The sequence below is a fragment of the Pristiophorus japonicus genome, chromosome 2 (assembly GCF_044704955.1).
Source record: "Pristiophorus japonicus isolate sPriJap1 chromosome 2, sPriJap1.hap1, whole genome shotgun sequence".
Classification (NCBI taxonomy): Eukaryota; Metazoa; Chordata; class Chondrichthyes; family Pristiophoridae; genus Pristiophorus; species Pristiophorus japonicus.
In genome coordinates, this window is record NC_091978.1 from 210,804,201 (window position 1) to 210,822,709 (window position 18,509).

Consider the following 18,509-nt stretch of genomic DNA (forward strand, 5'->3'; position numbering starts at 1 on the left):
AATATACCCCACGGTGGGTAGGTGTAGTCCACAAACCCAACCTAACGGTAAAGCAGACAACGATGTTCGGAGGAATAGCTTTGGCCTTGGTCATAATAGGAGTTTGGGTAATATTTAAGTGGGTAAAGACACGGCCGCACACCCCACAAATTCAACTCGAAATAACCTTGTGCTTCTGATTTCGCAGGGTGACAGGGATACTTGTAGAGCAAAACCTAACCCCTGGTGATGACCAGGCCGTCTGTTTAAAATTACAGATAATACCTACCAGAATAGGAATACTAACGGCACTCCTTGTAATATGGATAGCCCTGCGACAGACACGTACCCAGGACGACACCGACGGATTGCAGCGCACTCAGGAAATAAACAGCTACATGAACTATGGAGTCTTGTTTAATTTAACGGATGGAATGTGCATCCCAGCAGCCAAGGACTGGAGCAAGGACAGGACTTATTTTAATGCATGGTTACAAGTGAATCCTAATAAACATTAGCCTAATAAGAGTATGTGTACAGTGCTCCACGGGTATAAGGAGCAGCTGCATTAAACGGAGGGATGTCAAAGGGCCTGATGAATGTACTTTCGGTATAATTTGCGCGCCTCCGGGACAATCCCAGCAATCAGTCATCCGCAAAAAGGGAGTGGGGCTGTGTGGGTACTACGAGGAGGTGGGGGCGGCTGCAATATCATTGTATGTATGCTTCTCACCCCCTCCGACACCGCGCCCCATAAGAACCACTACATTGCCCGAGGAACTGCCTTGTCACATGACTACTAAGGGACCAGAAAATGGGATTGTAATATACAACGAAGGGGAATTATTGTATGATAATGTTAAACATGAAATTGTGCATGTCCTGATCAATATTTCAGGCATCCAGATGCCGGAATACTGTACAGAACAGTCAAGGAAAATGTACAATGTATTAAGTAAAGTTGTACTGCAGCAGGCTGCCGATGCAATGGGTGCCAGTAGATTCCGAGGACAGGGGTCAGCCCCCAGGATAAAGAGGGAAATGAGAAGGTGGAACAGCTTAGAGGGGTGATGAAGGGGTTATTAGAGCGGGTGGAGCAAAACCAGGAAGACCAAGCCAACCTAGGAAAGGAGGGTGCCGAAATCCAGTTGGATGGCATCTCAGTCCTGGAAGCTCACGCCAAAACCATCAATCACCTCATTGATAGAGAAAAAGAAGATCTCGACCAGATCCAACGCGGGAAAGTACACGATTGGATAGACAGTTCACATCTGGCTCAGTTGGCTAACCAGAGGGGGACACTGGATAATTGTACTCTGAAGGGACTGATCGGAGTATACCCAGCAATTCCAGATTGCCAGATGGATAGGAATACTGGGATAGGGATAGTCCTGATGATCCCTATAGCCACGCCGGACTCAGGGCCGTTTCCCCTATACCAACTAGAGAATATCGGAGTAATACGGGAAAATGTCTCCATGCGTTACTATCTGACCACCACCTCCGCCGTTTGTCGAAACAACATACTTACCGGGATCTCCCTAACAGATTGCAAGTAAAGGGGGGAGACCACAGTATGCCCTCACCCGGTAGGCCGAGGGGAGCTAGACGAGTGCGGGTTTAACCGAACCGACGGATGTGTATTAGAAATAGTGCCCGCACATAGGCACTTCGCGAGGTCAGGTTATGGAGGAAAAGGAAGATACTGCGTCTCTACCACAGAGCGTTCATACCAGTATAATAACCTGCAGTGCCCTATACAACAGCCAAACTTTTGCTTTACGCCACTACGACCTGTCACGATCGGGCAAGCGCATATCACCCAGGTTAGGCGCCGGAAGCCTGAAGCTATTGATGTAACCGATCAGCTCCATGATCATTTGCAGGATTATGATGAGCCAGATCAGGTCCCTATTGAGGCTCAGGGTGGGTCAATCCGTAAAGCTCTACCACCAACTGCAAACTAAAATCAAAGTACTGGAAGAAGATATCGAAATAGACATACAAAGTCAGAGTTGGTGGAGAAAGGTCTGGGACTGGGGTATAAATGTGAACATCCATCCTTTGATTCGTATAATTTCACACATACTGGTCGGGATACAATCTTAGCAATAACATGGGGCATAATGGCCTGCCAGGCATGCAGGCACCATGCACAATGAAGAGGGACCCATGACCGGTCCCAAAATAATAAACAAGTCTATCTAATAAAGGAGAAGGAGGATTTGACCTTAGTTAATTTGATCTAAGCAACCGGGACTCCTGAAACCAGGTGACTGGCCAGCACGTTGAGGCAGGGAGTACCGGGCCGTGCACAAAATCTAACATAAGTACAGCGGTCGGTTAAAGGGGGACTAGGACTAGTCCCCTTACCGAAAGGAGGGAATTGTTGTAGGTATTAGGCACCCTAGGGCAACGGCACCTGTAGCATAAGGTTAGAATTAAATATGTAACTTGTACCATAAAATGGCTACCAGTTGAAGCCTCAAGGGATTTATGTTAGCTGAAATAGACCGCATTCTTGGAGACTGATACTTGTTGTTTCCCACACACAGGACCAGCAAGCAAGCTCTGCGCGTGTCTCTAATCAGCTAGGCCTCAGGACCAAATGTTCTAGTAACAATACGGCTCTGTAGCAGGATGGAGATAAGGAGGCTACCCAATGCCAGCATCCAAGGACAGTAAGATAAGAGAGGCCCAGGCCATGTTACAAGACACATGAGTCATCCCTAGCAACACACCCCTTAGCAACATATCTCTTGGCAACACATGAGCCACTTTACGTTTAGAGACTAACGCTATTGGTCTAATGTAACTGTAGTAAACTGTTGTATGTAACTGTAGTAAACTGTTGTAAAACATATAAAGATCCATGAAATCCTTTGTTCAGCGGAGAGAAGCCTGGACTCAGTCTTGTGATTTCCTCCCCGCTGGTGTAAATAAAGGCCGCACTGGCGTTGGAACCGTCTCTGAGTGTTGAGTGATTCTTCTGACAAACACTTACACTAACACCATCCTAGACTGGGTGATGTGTAATGAGAAAAGACTAATTAGCAATCTTGTTGTGCAAGGCCCCTTGGGGAAGAGTGACCATAATATGGTAGAATTCTTTATTAAGATGGAGAGTGACACAATAAATTCAGAGACTAGGGTCCTGAACTTACAGAAAGGTAACTTCGATGGTATGAGATGTGAATTGGCAAGAATAGACTGGCGAATGATACTTAAAGGGTTGATGGTGGATAGGCAAAGGCAGACATTTAAAGATCACATGGATGAACTTCAACAATTGTACATCCCTGTCTGGAGTAAAATTAAAACGGGGAAGGTGGCTCAACCATGTCTAACAAGGGAAATTGGGGATAGTGTTAAATCCAAGGAAGAGGCATATAAATTGGCCAGAAAAAGCAGCAAACCTGAGGACTGGGAGAAATTTAGAGTTCAGCCGAGGAGGACAAATGGTATAATTAGGAGGGGGAAAATAGAGTATGAGAAGAAGCTTGCTGGGAACATAAAAATTGACTGCAAAAAGCTTCTATAGATATGTGAAGAGAAAAAGATTAGTGAAGACAAATGTAGGTCCCTTGCAGTCAGAATCAGGTGAATTTATAAAGGGGAACAAAGAAATGAAAAAATACTTTGGTTCTGTCTTCATGAAGGAAGACACAAATAGCCTTTCGGAAATACTATGGGACCGAGGGTCGAGCGAGAAGGAGGAACTGAAGGAAATCCTTAATAGTCAGGAAATGGTGTTAGGGAAATTGATGGGATTGAAGGCCAATAAATCCCCAGGGCCTGATAGTCTGCATCCCAGAGTACTTAAGGAAGTGGCCCTAGAAATAGTGGATGCATTGGTGATCATTTTCCAACAGTCTATCGACTCTGGATCAGTTCCTATGGACTGGAGGGTAGCTAATGTATCACCACTTTTTAAAAAAGGAGAGAGAGAGAAAACAGGGAATTATGGACCGGTTAGCCTGACATCGGTAGTGGGGAAAATGTTGGAATCAATTATTAAAGATGAAATAGCAGCGCATTTGGAAAGCAGTGACAGGATTGGTCCAAGTCAGCATGGATTTATGAAAGGGAAATCATGCTTGACATATCTTCTGGAATTTTTTGAGGATGTAACTAGTAGAGTGGACAAGGGAGAACCAGTGGAAGTGGTGTATTTGGACTTTCAAAAGGCTTTTGACAAGGTCCCCAACAAGAGATTAGTGTGCAAAATTAAAACACATGGTATTGGGGGTAATGTGTTGATGTGGATAGAGAACTGATTGGCAGAGAGGAAGCAGAGAGTCAGGATAAACGGGTCCTTTTCAGAATGGCAGGCAGTGACTAGTGGGGTGCCGCAGGGTTCAGTGCTGGTACCCCAGCTTTTACAATATACATCAATGATTTAGATGAAGGAATTGAGTGTAATATCTCCAAGTTTGCAGATGACACTAAGCTGGGTGGCAGTGTGAGCTGTGAGGACGATGCTAAGAGGCTGCAGCGTGACTTGGACAGGTTAGGTGAGTGGGCAAAGGCATGGCAGATGTAGTATAATGTGGATAAATGTGAGGTTATCCACTTTGGTGGAAAGAACAGGAAGGAAGAATATTATCTGAATGGCGACAGATTAGGAAAAGGGGAGGTGCATCGAGACCTGGGTGTCATGGTACATCAGTCATTGAAAGTTGGCATGCAGTACAGCAGGCGGTGAAGAAGGCAAATGGCATGTTGGCCTTCATAGCTAGGGGATTTGAATATAGGAGCAGGGAGGTCTTACTGCAGTTGTACAGGGCCTTGGTGAGGCCTCACCTGGAATATTGTGTTCAGTTTTGGTCTCCTAATCAGAAGGACATTCTTGCAATTGAGGGAGTGCAGCGAAGGTTCACCAGACTGATTCCCGGGATGGCAGGACTGACATATGAGGAGAGACTGGATCGACTGGGCCTGTTTTCACTGGCATTTAGAAGAATGAGAGGGGATCTTATAGAAACATATAAAATTCTGACGGGATTGGACAGGTTGGAGGCAGAATGAATGTTCCCAATTCTGGGGAAATCCAGAACCAGGAGTCACAGTTTAACGATAAGAGGTAAGCCATTTAGGACCGAGATGAGGAGAAACTTCTTCACTCAGAGAGTTGTTAACCTGTGGAATTCTCTACCGCAGAAAGTTGTTGATGCCAGTTCGTTAGATATATTCAAGAGGGAGTTAGATATGGCCCTTGCGGCTGAAGGGATGGAGAGAAAGCAGGAAAGGGGTACTGAGGTGAATGATGAGCCATGATCCTATTGAATGGTGGTGCAGGCTCGAAGGGCTGAATGGCCTACTCCTGCACCTATTTTCTATGTTTCTATGTTTCTATGCACTCCAAGCTCCTCCTGTTCTTCTACACTTCGTAGTATCCTGCCATTTATTGTGGATTCCCTTGCCTTGTTAGCCCTCCCCAAATGCATTACCTCACACTTCTCTGGACTGAATTCCATTTACCACTTTTCTGCCCACCTGACCAGTCCATTGATATCTTCCTGCAGTCCGCAGCTTTCTTCTTCATTATGAACCACACAGCCTATTTTAGTGTCATCTGCAGACTTCTTGCATCTTCTTGCAGTCTACAGCTTTTGTCCTCACTATTAAGCACACAGACAATTTTTCTATAATCTACCAACTTGTTAATAATGCCCCCTGCATTGAAGTCTAAATCATTGATATGTACCACAAAAAGGCAGCATTTGACTGAGTGTGACATCTTGGAATCCTAGTAAAACAAAAGTCATTGGGAATCGGGGAAAACTCTCCACTGGCTGGAGTCACACACAAAGGAAGATGGTTGTGGTTGTTAGAGGTCAATCATCAAAGCCCCAGGACATCACTGCAGGGTAGTGTCCTAGGCCCAACTATCTTCAGCTGCTTCCTCAATCACATTCCCTACATCATAAAGTCAGAAGTGGGGATATTTGCTGATGACTGCAGAGTGTTCATTGCCATTCACAACTCCTCAGATAATAAATAACGTCCATGCCCGCATGTAGCAAGACATGGATGACATTCAGGGTTGGGTTGCTAAATGGCAAGTAACATTCGCGCCACACAAGTGCCAGGCAATGACTATCTCCAACAAGAGAGAGTTTAAACACCTCCCCATGATATTCAATGGCATTGCCACCGTCGAATCCTCCACCATCAACATCCTTGGCGTCATCATTGACCAGAAACTTAACTGAACCAGCCACATATATACTGTGGCTACAAGAGCAGGTCAGAAGTTGGGTATGCTGTGGCGAGTGTCTCACCTCTTGACTCCCCAAAGCCTTTCATAAGAAATAGGAGCAGGAGTAGGCCATTTGACCCCTCGAGTCTGCTCCATCATTCAATGAAATCATGGCTGATCTTTTACCTCAACTCCATTTGCCTGCACTATCCCCATATCCCTTGATTCCCTTAATATCCAAAAATCTATCGAGCTCTTTCTTGAATATACTCAACGATTGAGCTTCCATAGTCCTCTGGGGTACAGAATTCCAAAGATTCACAACCCTCTGAGTGAAGAAATTTTCCTCATCTCAATCCTAAATGGCCAACCTCTTATTCTGAGACTGTGACTCCTGATTCTAGACTCCCCAGCCAGGGGAAACATCCTCCCTGCATTTATCCTGTCAAGCCCTGGAAGAATTTTGTATATTTCAATGAGATCACCTCTCATTCTTCTAAATTCTAGAGAATGTAGGCCTCGTCTAATCAATTTCTCCTCATAAAATAATCCCCCCATCCCAGGAAGCAGTCTGGTGAACCTTTGTTGAACTCCCTCTATGGCAAGTATTACTTCCTTAGGTAAGGAAACCAAAACTGTGCACAATACTCCATGTGTGGTCTCACCAGGGCCCTATATATTTGCAGTAAGATGTCTTTACTCTTATACTCAAATCCTCTTGTAATAAGGCAATATACCATTTGATTTCTAAATCGCATGCTGTATCTGCATGTTAACTTTCAGTGATTCGTGTACAAGGATACCCAGCTCTCTCTGAGCACCAACATTTCCCAATCTCTCACCGTTTTTTCGTACCAAAGTGGATAACTGCACATTTCTTCACATTATATTCCATTTGCTATGTTCTTGCCCACTCACTTAGCCTGTCTATATCCCTTTGAAGTCTCTTTGCATCCTCTTCACAATTTACATTTCCACCTAGATTTGTATCATCAGCAAACTTGGACATATTACATTTGGTCCCCTCATCCAAATCATTGATATAGATTGTGAATTGCTGAGGCCGAAGCAGTGATCTTTGCGGTTCCCCACTAGTTACAACCTGCAACCCGAAAATGACCTGTTTATCCCTACTCTCTGTTTTCTGTCTGTTAACCAATCCTCAATCCATGCTAGTATATTACGCCAATCTCATGAGCCTTAATTTTGTTTAATAACCTCTTGTGCGGCACCTTCTGAAAATCCAAATACACTACATCCACTGGTTCCCTCTTATAAGAACAAAAGAACATAAAAAATAGGAACAGGAGTCGAGCCTGCTCTGCCATTCAATAAGATCATGGCTGATCTGGTCATGGACTCAGCTCCACTTCCCCGCCCATTTTCCATAACCCCTTATCCCCTTATCATTTAAGAAACTGTCTATTTATGTCTTAAATTTATTCAATGTCCCAGCTGCCACAGCTCTCTGAGACAGCGAATTCCACAGATTTACAACCCTCTGAGAGAAGAAATTTCTCCTCATCTCTCTTTTAAATGGGCGGCCCCTTATTCTAAGACCATGACTTCTAGTTCTAGTTTCCACTATCAGAGGAAACATCCTCTCTGCATCCACCTTGTCAAGCCTCCTCATAATCTTATACGTTTCAATAAGATCACCTCTCGTTCTTCTGAATTCCAATGACTAGAGGCCCAACCTACTCAACCTTTTCTCACAAGTCAACTCCCTCATCCCCAGAATCAACCTAGTGAACCTTCTCTGAACTGCCTCCAAAGCAAGTATATCCTTTCGTAAATATGGAAACCAAAACTGCACGCAGTATTGCAGGTGTGGCCTCACCAATACCTTATATAACTGTAGCAAGATTTCCCTGCTTTTATACTCCATCCCCTTTGCAATAAAGGCCAAGATACTCTTGGCCTTCCTGATCACTTGCTGTACCTGCATACTATCCTTTTGTGTTTCATGCACAAGCACCCCCAGGTCCCGCTGTACTGCGGCATTTTGCAATCTTTCTCCATTTAAATAACTTGCTGTTTGATTTTTTTTCTGCCAAAGTGCATGACCTCACACTTTCTGACATTATACTCCATCTGCCAAATTTTTGCCCACTCACTTAGCCTGCCTATTTCCTTTTGCAGATTTTTTGTGTCTTACTCACACATTGCTTTTCCTCCCAAACTTGGCTACGTTACACTCAGTCCCTTCTTCCAAGTCATTAATATAGATTGTAAATAGTTGGGGTCCCAACATTGATCCCTGCGGCACCCCACTAGTTGCTGGTTGCCAACCAGAGAATGAACCATTTATCCCGACTCTCTGTTCTCTGTTAATTAGCCAATCCTCTATCCATGCTAATATATTACCCCCAACCCCGTGAACTTTTATCTTCTGCAGTAACCTTTTATGTGGCACCTTTTCAAATGCCTTCTGGAAGTCCAAATACACCACATCCACTGGTTCCCCTTTATCCACCCTGTTCTTTACATCCTCAAATTCTCTATCCACATCAGTATATTACTTCCAATACCATGCCAATCTCTTGTGTGGGACCTTGTCAAAAGCCTTTTGAAAGTCCAAATACACCACACCCACTGGTTCTCCCTTATCCACTCTACCAGTTACATCCCCAAAAAATTAAAGACGATTTGTCAAGCATGATTTCCCTTTCATAAATCCATGCTGACTTGGACTGATCCTGTCACTGCTTTCCAAATGTGCTGCTATTTCATCCTTAATAATTGATTCCAACATTTTCTCTACCACTGATGTCAGGCTAACCGGTCTATAATTACCCGGTTTCTCACTCCCTCCCTTTTTAAAAAGTGGTGTTACATTAGCTACCCTCCAGTCCATGGGAACTGATCCCGAGTCAATAGACTGTTGGAAAATGATCACCAATGCATCCACTATTTCTAGGGCCACTTCCTTAAGTACTCTGGGATGCAGTCTATCAGGCCCTGGGGATTTATCGGCCTTCAATCCCATCAATTTCCCTAACACAATTTCCTGCCTAATAAGGATATCCTTCAGTTCCTCCTCCCCTAGTACTTCCGGAAGGTTATTTGTGTCTTCCTTCGTGAAGACAGAACCAAAGTATTTGTTCAATTGGTCTGCCATTTCTTTGTTCCCCATTATAAATTCACCTGAATCCGAATGCAAGGGACCTACGTCCCATGGAATGTCCCACCAACACTCAAACCACTCAGGGAAGGGGCTGGCACCTGTACCTCCTTCAGAGTGAGTACAGCAGTGGGGCCTTCATCCGTTCCCTCCCTCTCCTCCTCACCCTCATGCTCTTGGTCTGGAAGGTGGGATTGGAAGATGTTCCCCTCTTCAGGCTCATCCGCTTCTGAATCTTCTTCTGCATCGTCAGGGTTGGCCTCAATTTCTGCAAAATATAACAGAACACAGACAAATGGTTAGCAGCAGAGGAGGGGCAGGGTGGGTGGCATGAGTAGGGTCACAGTGCAGACAGCAGGTTGATCTGAAGGACCACGATGAATGATAGCACATTGCATCAACCGAAGCGTACTGACGGAGACATCCCCATGAACCGAAGCATGGCTAGCCCGAGCAGTACTTAACATTTAGCAAAGTCAGACTGTGGAATTTGCAGGAGTTACCCTCTCCCTCAAGTGTGGGCCCAGCTTGTGCAGTGGTGGTTCCTTTTCTTCAGGCACGACCCATCAAAGCAGTAACCCTCTCTTCCAAGGGTGTCAGTGGCTGCAGATTTGCCGGGCCTCCTCCTGTTCGAGTTCTTTCTCTTTTGTTGTGTGCCACTTTCCTCGACAAAGATGAAAATGCAACTTTTTATAGAGGGTGTCTTTCTGCTGGGTAGGACATATACAGCTGGTCACATTTACAATTGCAATTTCATTGAATAAATGAAATTATTATTTACACCAACTACTTGACCAAGAACCTGACACTTCTTTTTGCATTGGCTTCCAGACTTCGGGGTGGTCACCATTGCACAGTAATCTTCTACAAGTTGGTTCCAGCGTTTCTTCATTTCTTTTGGTGGAACTTTTATAGAAACATAGAAAATAGGTGCAGGAGTAGGCCATTCGGCCCTTCGAGCCTGCTCCGCCATTCAATGAGTTCATGGCTGAACATGCAACTTTAGTACCCCATTTCTGCTTTCTCGCCATACCCCTTGATCCCCCTAGTAGTAAGGACTTCATCTAACTCCTTTTTGAATATATTTAGTGAATTGGCCTCAACAACTTTCTGTGGTAGAGAATTCCACAATTTCACCACTCTCTGGGTGAAGAAGTTTCTCCTCATCTCGGTCCTAAATGGCTTACCCCTTATCCTTAGACTGTGACCCCTGGTTCTGGACTTCCCCAACATTGGGAACATTCTTCCTGCATGTAACCTGTCCAAACCCGTCAGAATTTTAAATGTTTCTTTGAGATCCTTTGAGTCGGGCAGTCCGGGGAGCGTCGAGGGAGGCGGGAGTCGGCGAGAGGCAGCGGCCTATAAAGGCTCAGCAGTCGGGCAGTCCGGGGAGTGTCACGAGAGGCGTGGCTTGTACAGCTCCAGCTGGGAGAGAAGGTAAAAAAAGAAGTAGAAAGAACTCAAAAGGTGACGTCACAGCCAAGGGGGTAAGTGATTGGCTGGTGATTGGTGAGTAGCTTTTCTTTTTCTTTCTTTTTTATATCAGTCAGCAACTTTTAACGTTGTTGTTGCCAATTTAAGTGTATCTAAGTGTCAAGTCATAGCAGGGGAGCTCGGTCACGTGATATGCTCCTCCTGTACCATGGGGGAACTCAGGGACACTTCCGGTGCCCCTGACGACTGCATCTGCAGGAAGTGTATCCGCCTCCAGCTCCTGACGGACCGCGTTGCGGAATTGGAGCTGCGGGTGGATTCACTCTGGAGCATCCACGATGCTGAGAATGACGTGAGTAGCACGTGTAGCGAGTTGGTCTTACTGCAGGAGAAGGGTCCACAGCCAGCTAGGGAATGGAAGACCAGCAGGAAGAGTAGCGCAAGGAAGGTAGTGCAGGGGTCCCCTGTGGTCATCCCCCTGCAAAACAGATACTCTGCTTTGAGTGCTGTTGAGGGGGATGACTCATCAGGGGAGGGCAGCAGCAGCCAAGTTCATGGCACCGTGGCTGGCTCTGTTGCACAGTAGGGCAGGAAAAAGAGTGGGAGAGCGATAGTGATAGGAGATTCAATTGTAAGGGGAATAGATAGGCGTTTCTGCGGCCGCAACCAAGACTCCAGGATGATATGTTGCCTCCCTGGTGCAAGGGTCAAGGATGTCTCGGAGCGGGTGCAGGACATTCTAAAAAGGGAGGGAGAACAGCCAGTTGTCGTGGTGCACATTGGTACCAACGACATAGGTAAAAAAAGGGATGAGGTCCTACGAAACGAATTTAAGGAGCTAGGAGCTAAATTAAAAAGTAGGACCTCAAAAGTAGTAATCTCAGGATTGCTACCAGTGCCACGTGCTAGTCAGAGTTGGAATCGCAGGATAGCACAGATGAATACGTGGCTTGAGCAGTGGTGCAGCAGGGAGGGATTCAAATTCCTGGGGCATTGGAACCGGTTCTGGGGGAGGTGGGACCAGTACAAACCAGACGGTTTGCACCTGGGCAGCACCAAATCCAATGTCCGAGGGGGAGTGTTTGCTAGTGCTGTTGGGGAGGAGTTAAACTAATATGGCAGGGGGATGGGAACCAATGCAGGGAGACAGAGGGAAACAAGAAGGAGACAAAAGCAAAAGACAGAAAGGAGATGAGTAAAAGTGGAGGGCAGAGAAACCCAAGGCAAAGAACAAAACAGGCCACTGTACAGCAAAATTCTAAAAAGACAAAGTGTGTTAAAAAAAAAGTCTGAAGGCTTTGTGTCTTAATGCAAGGAGTATCCGTAATAAGGTGGATGAATTAACTGTGCAAATAGATGTTAACAAATATGATGTGATTGGGATTACAGAGACGTGGCTCCAGGATGATCAGGGCTGGGAACTCAACATCCAGGGGTATTCAACATTCAGGAAGGATAGAAGAAAAGGAAAAGGAGGTGGGGTAGCATTGCTGGTTAAGGAGGAGATTAATGCAATAGTTAGGAAGGACATTAGCTTGGATGATGTGAAATCTATATGGGTAGAGCTGCAGAACACCAAAGGGCAAAAAACGTTAGTGGGAGTTGTGTACAGACCTCCAAACAGTAGTAGTGATGTTGGGGAGGGCATCAAACAGGAAATTAGGGGTGCATGCAATAAAGGTGCAGCAGTTATCATGGGTGACTTTAATATGCACATAGATTGGGCTAGCAAAATTGGAAGCAATACGGTGGAGGAGGATTTCCTGGAGTGCATAAGGGATGGTTTTCTAGACCAATATGTCGAGGAACCAACTAGGGGGGAGGCTATATTAGACTGGGTGTTGTGTAATGAGAGAAGATTAATTAGCAATCTCGTTGTGCGAGGCCCCTTGGGGAAGAGTGACCATAATATGGTGGAATTCTGCATTAGGATGGTGAATGAAACAGTTAATTCAGAGACCATGGTCCAGGAATTTTAGAAGGGTAACTTTGAAGGTATGAGGCATCAATTGGCAAGGATAGATTGGCAAATGATACTTAAGGGGTTGACTGTGGATGGGCAATGGCAGACATTTAGAGACCGCATGGATGAACTACAACAATTGTACATTCCTGTCTGGCATAAAAATAAAAAAGGGAAGGTGGCTCAACCGTGGCTATCAAGGGAAATCAGGGATAGTATTAAAGCCAAGGAAGTGGCATACAAATTGGCCAGAAATAGCAGCGAACCCGGGGACTGGGAGAAATTTAGAACTCAGAAGAGGAGGACAAAGGGTTTGATTAGGGCAGGGAAAATGGAGTATGAGAAGAAGCTTGCAGGGAACATTAAGACGGATTGCAAAAGTTTCTATAGATATGTAAAGAGAAAAAGGTTAGCAAAGACAAACGCAGGTCCCCTGCAGTCAGAATCAGGGGACATCATAACGGGGAACAAAGACATGGCAGATCAATTGAACAAGTACTTTGGTTCGGTATTCACTAAGGAGGACACAAACAACCTTCCGGATATAAAAGGGGTCGGAGGGTCTAGTAAGGAGGAGGAACTGAGGGAAATCCTTATTAGTCGGGAAATTGTGTTGGGGAAATTGATGGGATTGAAGGCCGATAAATCCTCAGGGCCTGATGGACTGCATCCCAGAGTACTTAAGGAGGTGGCCTTGGAAATAGCGGATGCATTGAACGTCATTTTCCAACATTCCATTGACTCTGGATCAGTTCCTATCGAGTGGAGGGTAGCCAATGTAACCCCACTTTTTAAAAAAGGAGGGAGAGAGAAAATGGAATTATAGACCGGTCAGCCTGACCTCAGTAGTGGATAAAATGATGGAATCAATTATTAAGGATGTCATAGCAGCGCATTTGGAAAGAGGTGACATGATAGGTCCAAGTCAGAGTAGTGCAAGGAAGGTAGTGCAGGAATCCCCTGTGGTCATCCCCCTGCAAAACAGATACACTGCTTTGGGTACTGTTGAGGGGGATGACTCATCAGGGGAGGGCAGCAGCAGCCAAGTTCATGGCACCGTGGCTGGCTCTGTTGCACAGGAGGGCAAAAAAAAGAGTGGGAGAGCAATAGTGATACGGGATTCAATTGTAAAGGGAATAGATAGGCATTTCTGTGGCCGCAAGTGAGACTCCAGGATGGTATTTTGCCTCCCTGGTGCAAGGGTCAAGGATGTCTCGGAGCGGGTGCAGGACATTCTAAAAATGGAGGGAGATCAGCCAGTTGTCGTGGTGCACATTGGTACCAACGACATAGGTAAAAAAATGGATGAGGTCCTCCGAAACGAATTTAAGGAGCTAGGAGCTAAATTAAAAAGTAGGACCTCAAAAGTAGTAATCTCGGGATTGCTACCAGTGCCACGTGATAGTCAGAGTTGGAATCGCAGGATAGCGCAGATGAATATGTGGCTTGAGCAGTGGTGCAGCAGGGAGGGATTCAAATTCCTGGGGCATTGGAACCGGTTCTGGGGGAGGTGGGACCAGTACAAACCGGACGGTCTGCACCTGGGCAGGACCGGAACCAATGTCCTAGGGGTAGTGTTTGCTAGTGCTGTTGGGGAGGATTTAAACTAATATGGCAGGGGGATGGGAACCAATGCAGGGAGACAGAGGGAAACAAAAAGGAGGCAAAAGCAAAAGACAGAAAGGAGATGAGGAAAAGTGGAGGGCAGAGAAACCCAAGGCAAAGAACAAAAAGGGCCATGGTACAGCAAAATTCTAAAAGGACAAAGGGTGTAAAAAAAACAAGCCTGAAGGCTTTGTGTCTTAATGCAAGGAGTTTCCACAATAAGGTGGATGAATTAACTGTGCAAATAGATGTTAACAAATATGATGTGATTGGGATTACGGAGACGTGGCTCCAGGATGATCAGGGCTGGGAACTCAACATCCAGGGGTATTCAACATTCAGGAAAGATAGAATAAAAGGAAAAGGAGGTGGGGTAGCATTGCTGGTTAAGGAGGAAATTAAGGCAATAGTTCGGAATGACATTAGCTTGGATGATGTGGAATCTATATGGGTAGAGCTGCAGAATACCAAAGGGCAAAAAACGTTAGTGGGAGTTGTGTACAGACCTCCAAACAGTAGTAGTGATGTTGGGGAGGGCATCAAACATGAAATTAGGGGTGCATGCAATAAAGGTGCAGCAGTTATAATGGGTGACTTTAATATGCACATAGATTGGGTTAACCAAACTGGAAGCAATACGGTGGGGGAGGATTTCCTGGAGTGCATAAGGGATGGTTTTCTAGACCAATATGTCGAGGAACCAACTAGGGGGGAGGCCATCTTAGATTGGGTGTTGTGTAATGAGAGAGGATTAATTAGCAATCTCGTTGTGCGAGACCCCTTGGGGAAGAGTGACCATAATATGGTGGAATTCTGCATTAGGATGGAGAATGAAACAGTTAATTCAGAGACCATGGTCCAGAACTTAAAGAAGGGTAACTTTGAAGGTATGAGGCGTGAATTGGCAAGGATAGATTGGCGAATGATACTGAAGGGGTTGACTGTGGATGGGCAATGGCAGACATTTAGAGACCGCATGGATGAACTACAACAATTGTACATTCCTGTCTGGCGTAAAAATAAAAAAGGGAAGGTGGCTCAACCGTAGTGATCAAGGGAAATCAGGGATAGTATTAAAGCCAAGGAAGTGGCATACAAATTGGCCAGAAATAGCAGCGAACCCGGGGACTGGGAGAAATTTAGAACTCAGCAGAGGAGGACAAAGAGTTTGATTAGGGCAGGGAAAATGGAGTACGAGAAGAAGCTTGCAGGGAACATTATGACGGATTGCAAAAGTTTCTATAGATATGTAAAGAGAAAAAGGTTAGTAAAGACAAATGTAGGTACCCTGCAGTCAGAATCAGGGGAAGTCATAACGGGGAACAAAGAAATGGCGGACCAATTGAACAAGTACTTTGGTTCGGTATTCACTGAGGAGGACACAAACAACCTTCCGGATATAAAAGGGGTCGGAGGGTCTAGTAAGGAGGAGGAACTGAGGGAAATCCTTATTAGTCGGGAAATTGTGTTGGGGAAATTGATGGGATTGAAGGCCGATAAATCCCCAGGGCCTGATGGACTGCATCCCAGAGTACTTAAGGAGGTGGCCTTGGAAATAGTGGATGCAGTGACAGTCATTTTCCAACATTCCATTGACTCTGGATCAGTTCCTATAGAGTGGAGTGTAGCCAATGTAACCCCACTTTTTAAAAAAGGAGGGAGAGAGATAACAAGGAATTATAGACCGGTCAGCCTGACATCGGTAGTGGGTAAAATGATGGAATCAATTATTAAGGATGTCATAGCAGTGCATTTGGAAAGATGTGATATGATAGGTCCAAGTCAGCATGGATTTGTGAAAGGGAAATCATGCTTGACAAATCTTCTGGAATTTTTTGAGGATGTTTCCAGTAGAGTGGACAAGGGAGAACCAGTTGATGTGGTATATTTGGACTTTCAGAAGGCGTTCGACAAGGTCCCACACAAGAGATTAATGTGCAAATTTAAAGCACATAGGATTGGGGGTAGTGTGCTGACATGGATTGAGAACTGGTTGTCAGACAGGAAGCAAAGAGTAGGAGTAAATGGGGACTTTTCTGTGCTGGAGCCCTAGCTGTTTACACTGTACATTAATGATTTAGACGAGGGGATTAAATGTAGTATCTCTAAATTTGCGGATGAAACGAAGTCGGGTGGCAGTGTGAGCTGTGAGGAGGATGCTATGAGACTGCAGAGTGACTTGGATAGGTTAGGTGAGTGGGCAAATGCATGGCAGATGAAGTATAATGTGGATAAATGTGAGGTTATCCACTTTGGTGGTAAAAACAGAGAGACAGACTATTATCTGAATGGTGACAGATTAGGAAAAGGGGAGGTGCAACGAGACCTGGGTGTCATGGTACATCAGTCATTGAAGGTTGGCATGCAGGAACAGCAGGCGGTTAAGAAAGCAAATGGCATGTTGGCCTTCATAGCGAGGGGATTTGAGTACAGGGGCAGGGAGGTGTTGCTACATTTGTACAGGGCCTTGGTGAGGCCACACCTGGAGTATTGTGTACAGTTTTGGTCTCCTAACCTGAGGAAGGACATTCTTGCTATTGAGGGAGTGCAGTGAAGGTTCACCAGACTGATTCCCGGGATGGCGGGACTGACCTATCAAGAAAAACTGGATCAACTGGGCTTGTATTCACTGGAGTTCAGAAGAATGAGAGGGGACCTCATAGAAACGTTTAAAATTCTGACGGGGTCAGACAGGTTAGATGCAGGAAGAATGTTCCCAATGTTGGGGAAGTCCAGAACCAGGGGACACAGTCTAAGGATAAGGGGTAAGCCATTTACGACCGAGATGAGAAGGAATTTCTTCACCCAGAGAGTGGTGAACCTGTGGAATTCTCTACCACAGAACGTTGTTGAGGCCAATTCAGTAAATATATTCAAAAAGGAGTTAGATGGAGTCCTTACTACTAGGGGAATCAAGGGGTATGGTGAGAAAGCAGGAATGGGGTACTGAAGTTGCATGTTCAGCCATGAACTCATTGAATGGCGGTGCAGGCTAGAAGGGCCGAATGGCCTACTCCTGCACCTATTTTCTATGTTTCGATGTTTCTATGTTTCAGCATGGATTTGTGAAAGGGAAATCATGCTTGACAAATCCTCTGTAATTTTTTGAGGATGTTTCCAGTAGAGTGGACAAGGGAGAACCAGTTGATGTGGTATATTTGGACTTTCAGAAGGCTTTCGACAAGGTCCCACACAAGAGATTAGTGTGCAAAGTTAAAGCACATGGGATTGGGGGTAGTGTGCTGACATGGATTGAGAACTGGTTGTCAGACAGGAAGCAAAGAGTAGGAGTAAATGGGTACTTTTCAGAATGGCAGGCAGTGACTAGTGGGGTACCACAAGGTTCTGTGCTGGAGCCCCAGCTGTTTACACTGTACATTCATGATTTAGACGAGGGGATTAAATGTAGTATCTCTAAATTTGCGGATGAAACTAAGTCAGGTGGCAGTGTGAGCTGTGAGGAGGATGCTATGAGACTGCAGAGTGACTTGGATAGGTTAGGTGAGTGGGCAAATGCATGGCAGATGAAGTATAATGTGGATAAATGTGAGGTTATCCACTTTGGTGGTAAAAACAGAGAGACAGACTATTATCTGAATGGTGACAGATTAGGAAAAGGGGAGGTGCAACGAGACCTGGGTGTCATGGTACATCAGTCATTGAAGGGTGGCATGCAGGTACAGCAGGCGGTTAAGAAAGCAAATGGTATGTTGGCCTTCATAGCGAGGGGATTTGAGTACAGGAGCAGGGAGGTGTTACTACAGTTGTACAGGGCCTTGGTGAGGCCACACCTGGAGTATTGTGTACAGTTTTGGTCTCCTAACCTGAGGAAGGACATTCTTGCTATTGAGGGAGTGCAGCGAAGGTTCACCAGACTGATTCCCGGGATGGCGGGACTGACCTATCAAGAAAGACTGGATCAACTGGGCTTGTATTCACTGGAGTTTAGAAGAATGAGAGGGGACCTCATAGAAACGTTTAAAATTCTAACGGGTTTAGACAGCTTAGATGCAGGAAGAATGTTCCCAATATTGGGGAAGTCCAGAATCAGGGGTCACAGTCTAAGGATAAGGGGTAAGCTATTTACGACCGAGATGAGGAGGAACTTCTTCATCCAGAGAGTGGTGAACCTGTGGAATACTCTTCCACAGAAAGTTGTTGAGGCCAATTCACTAAATATATTCAAAAAGGAGTTAGATGAA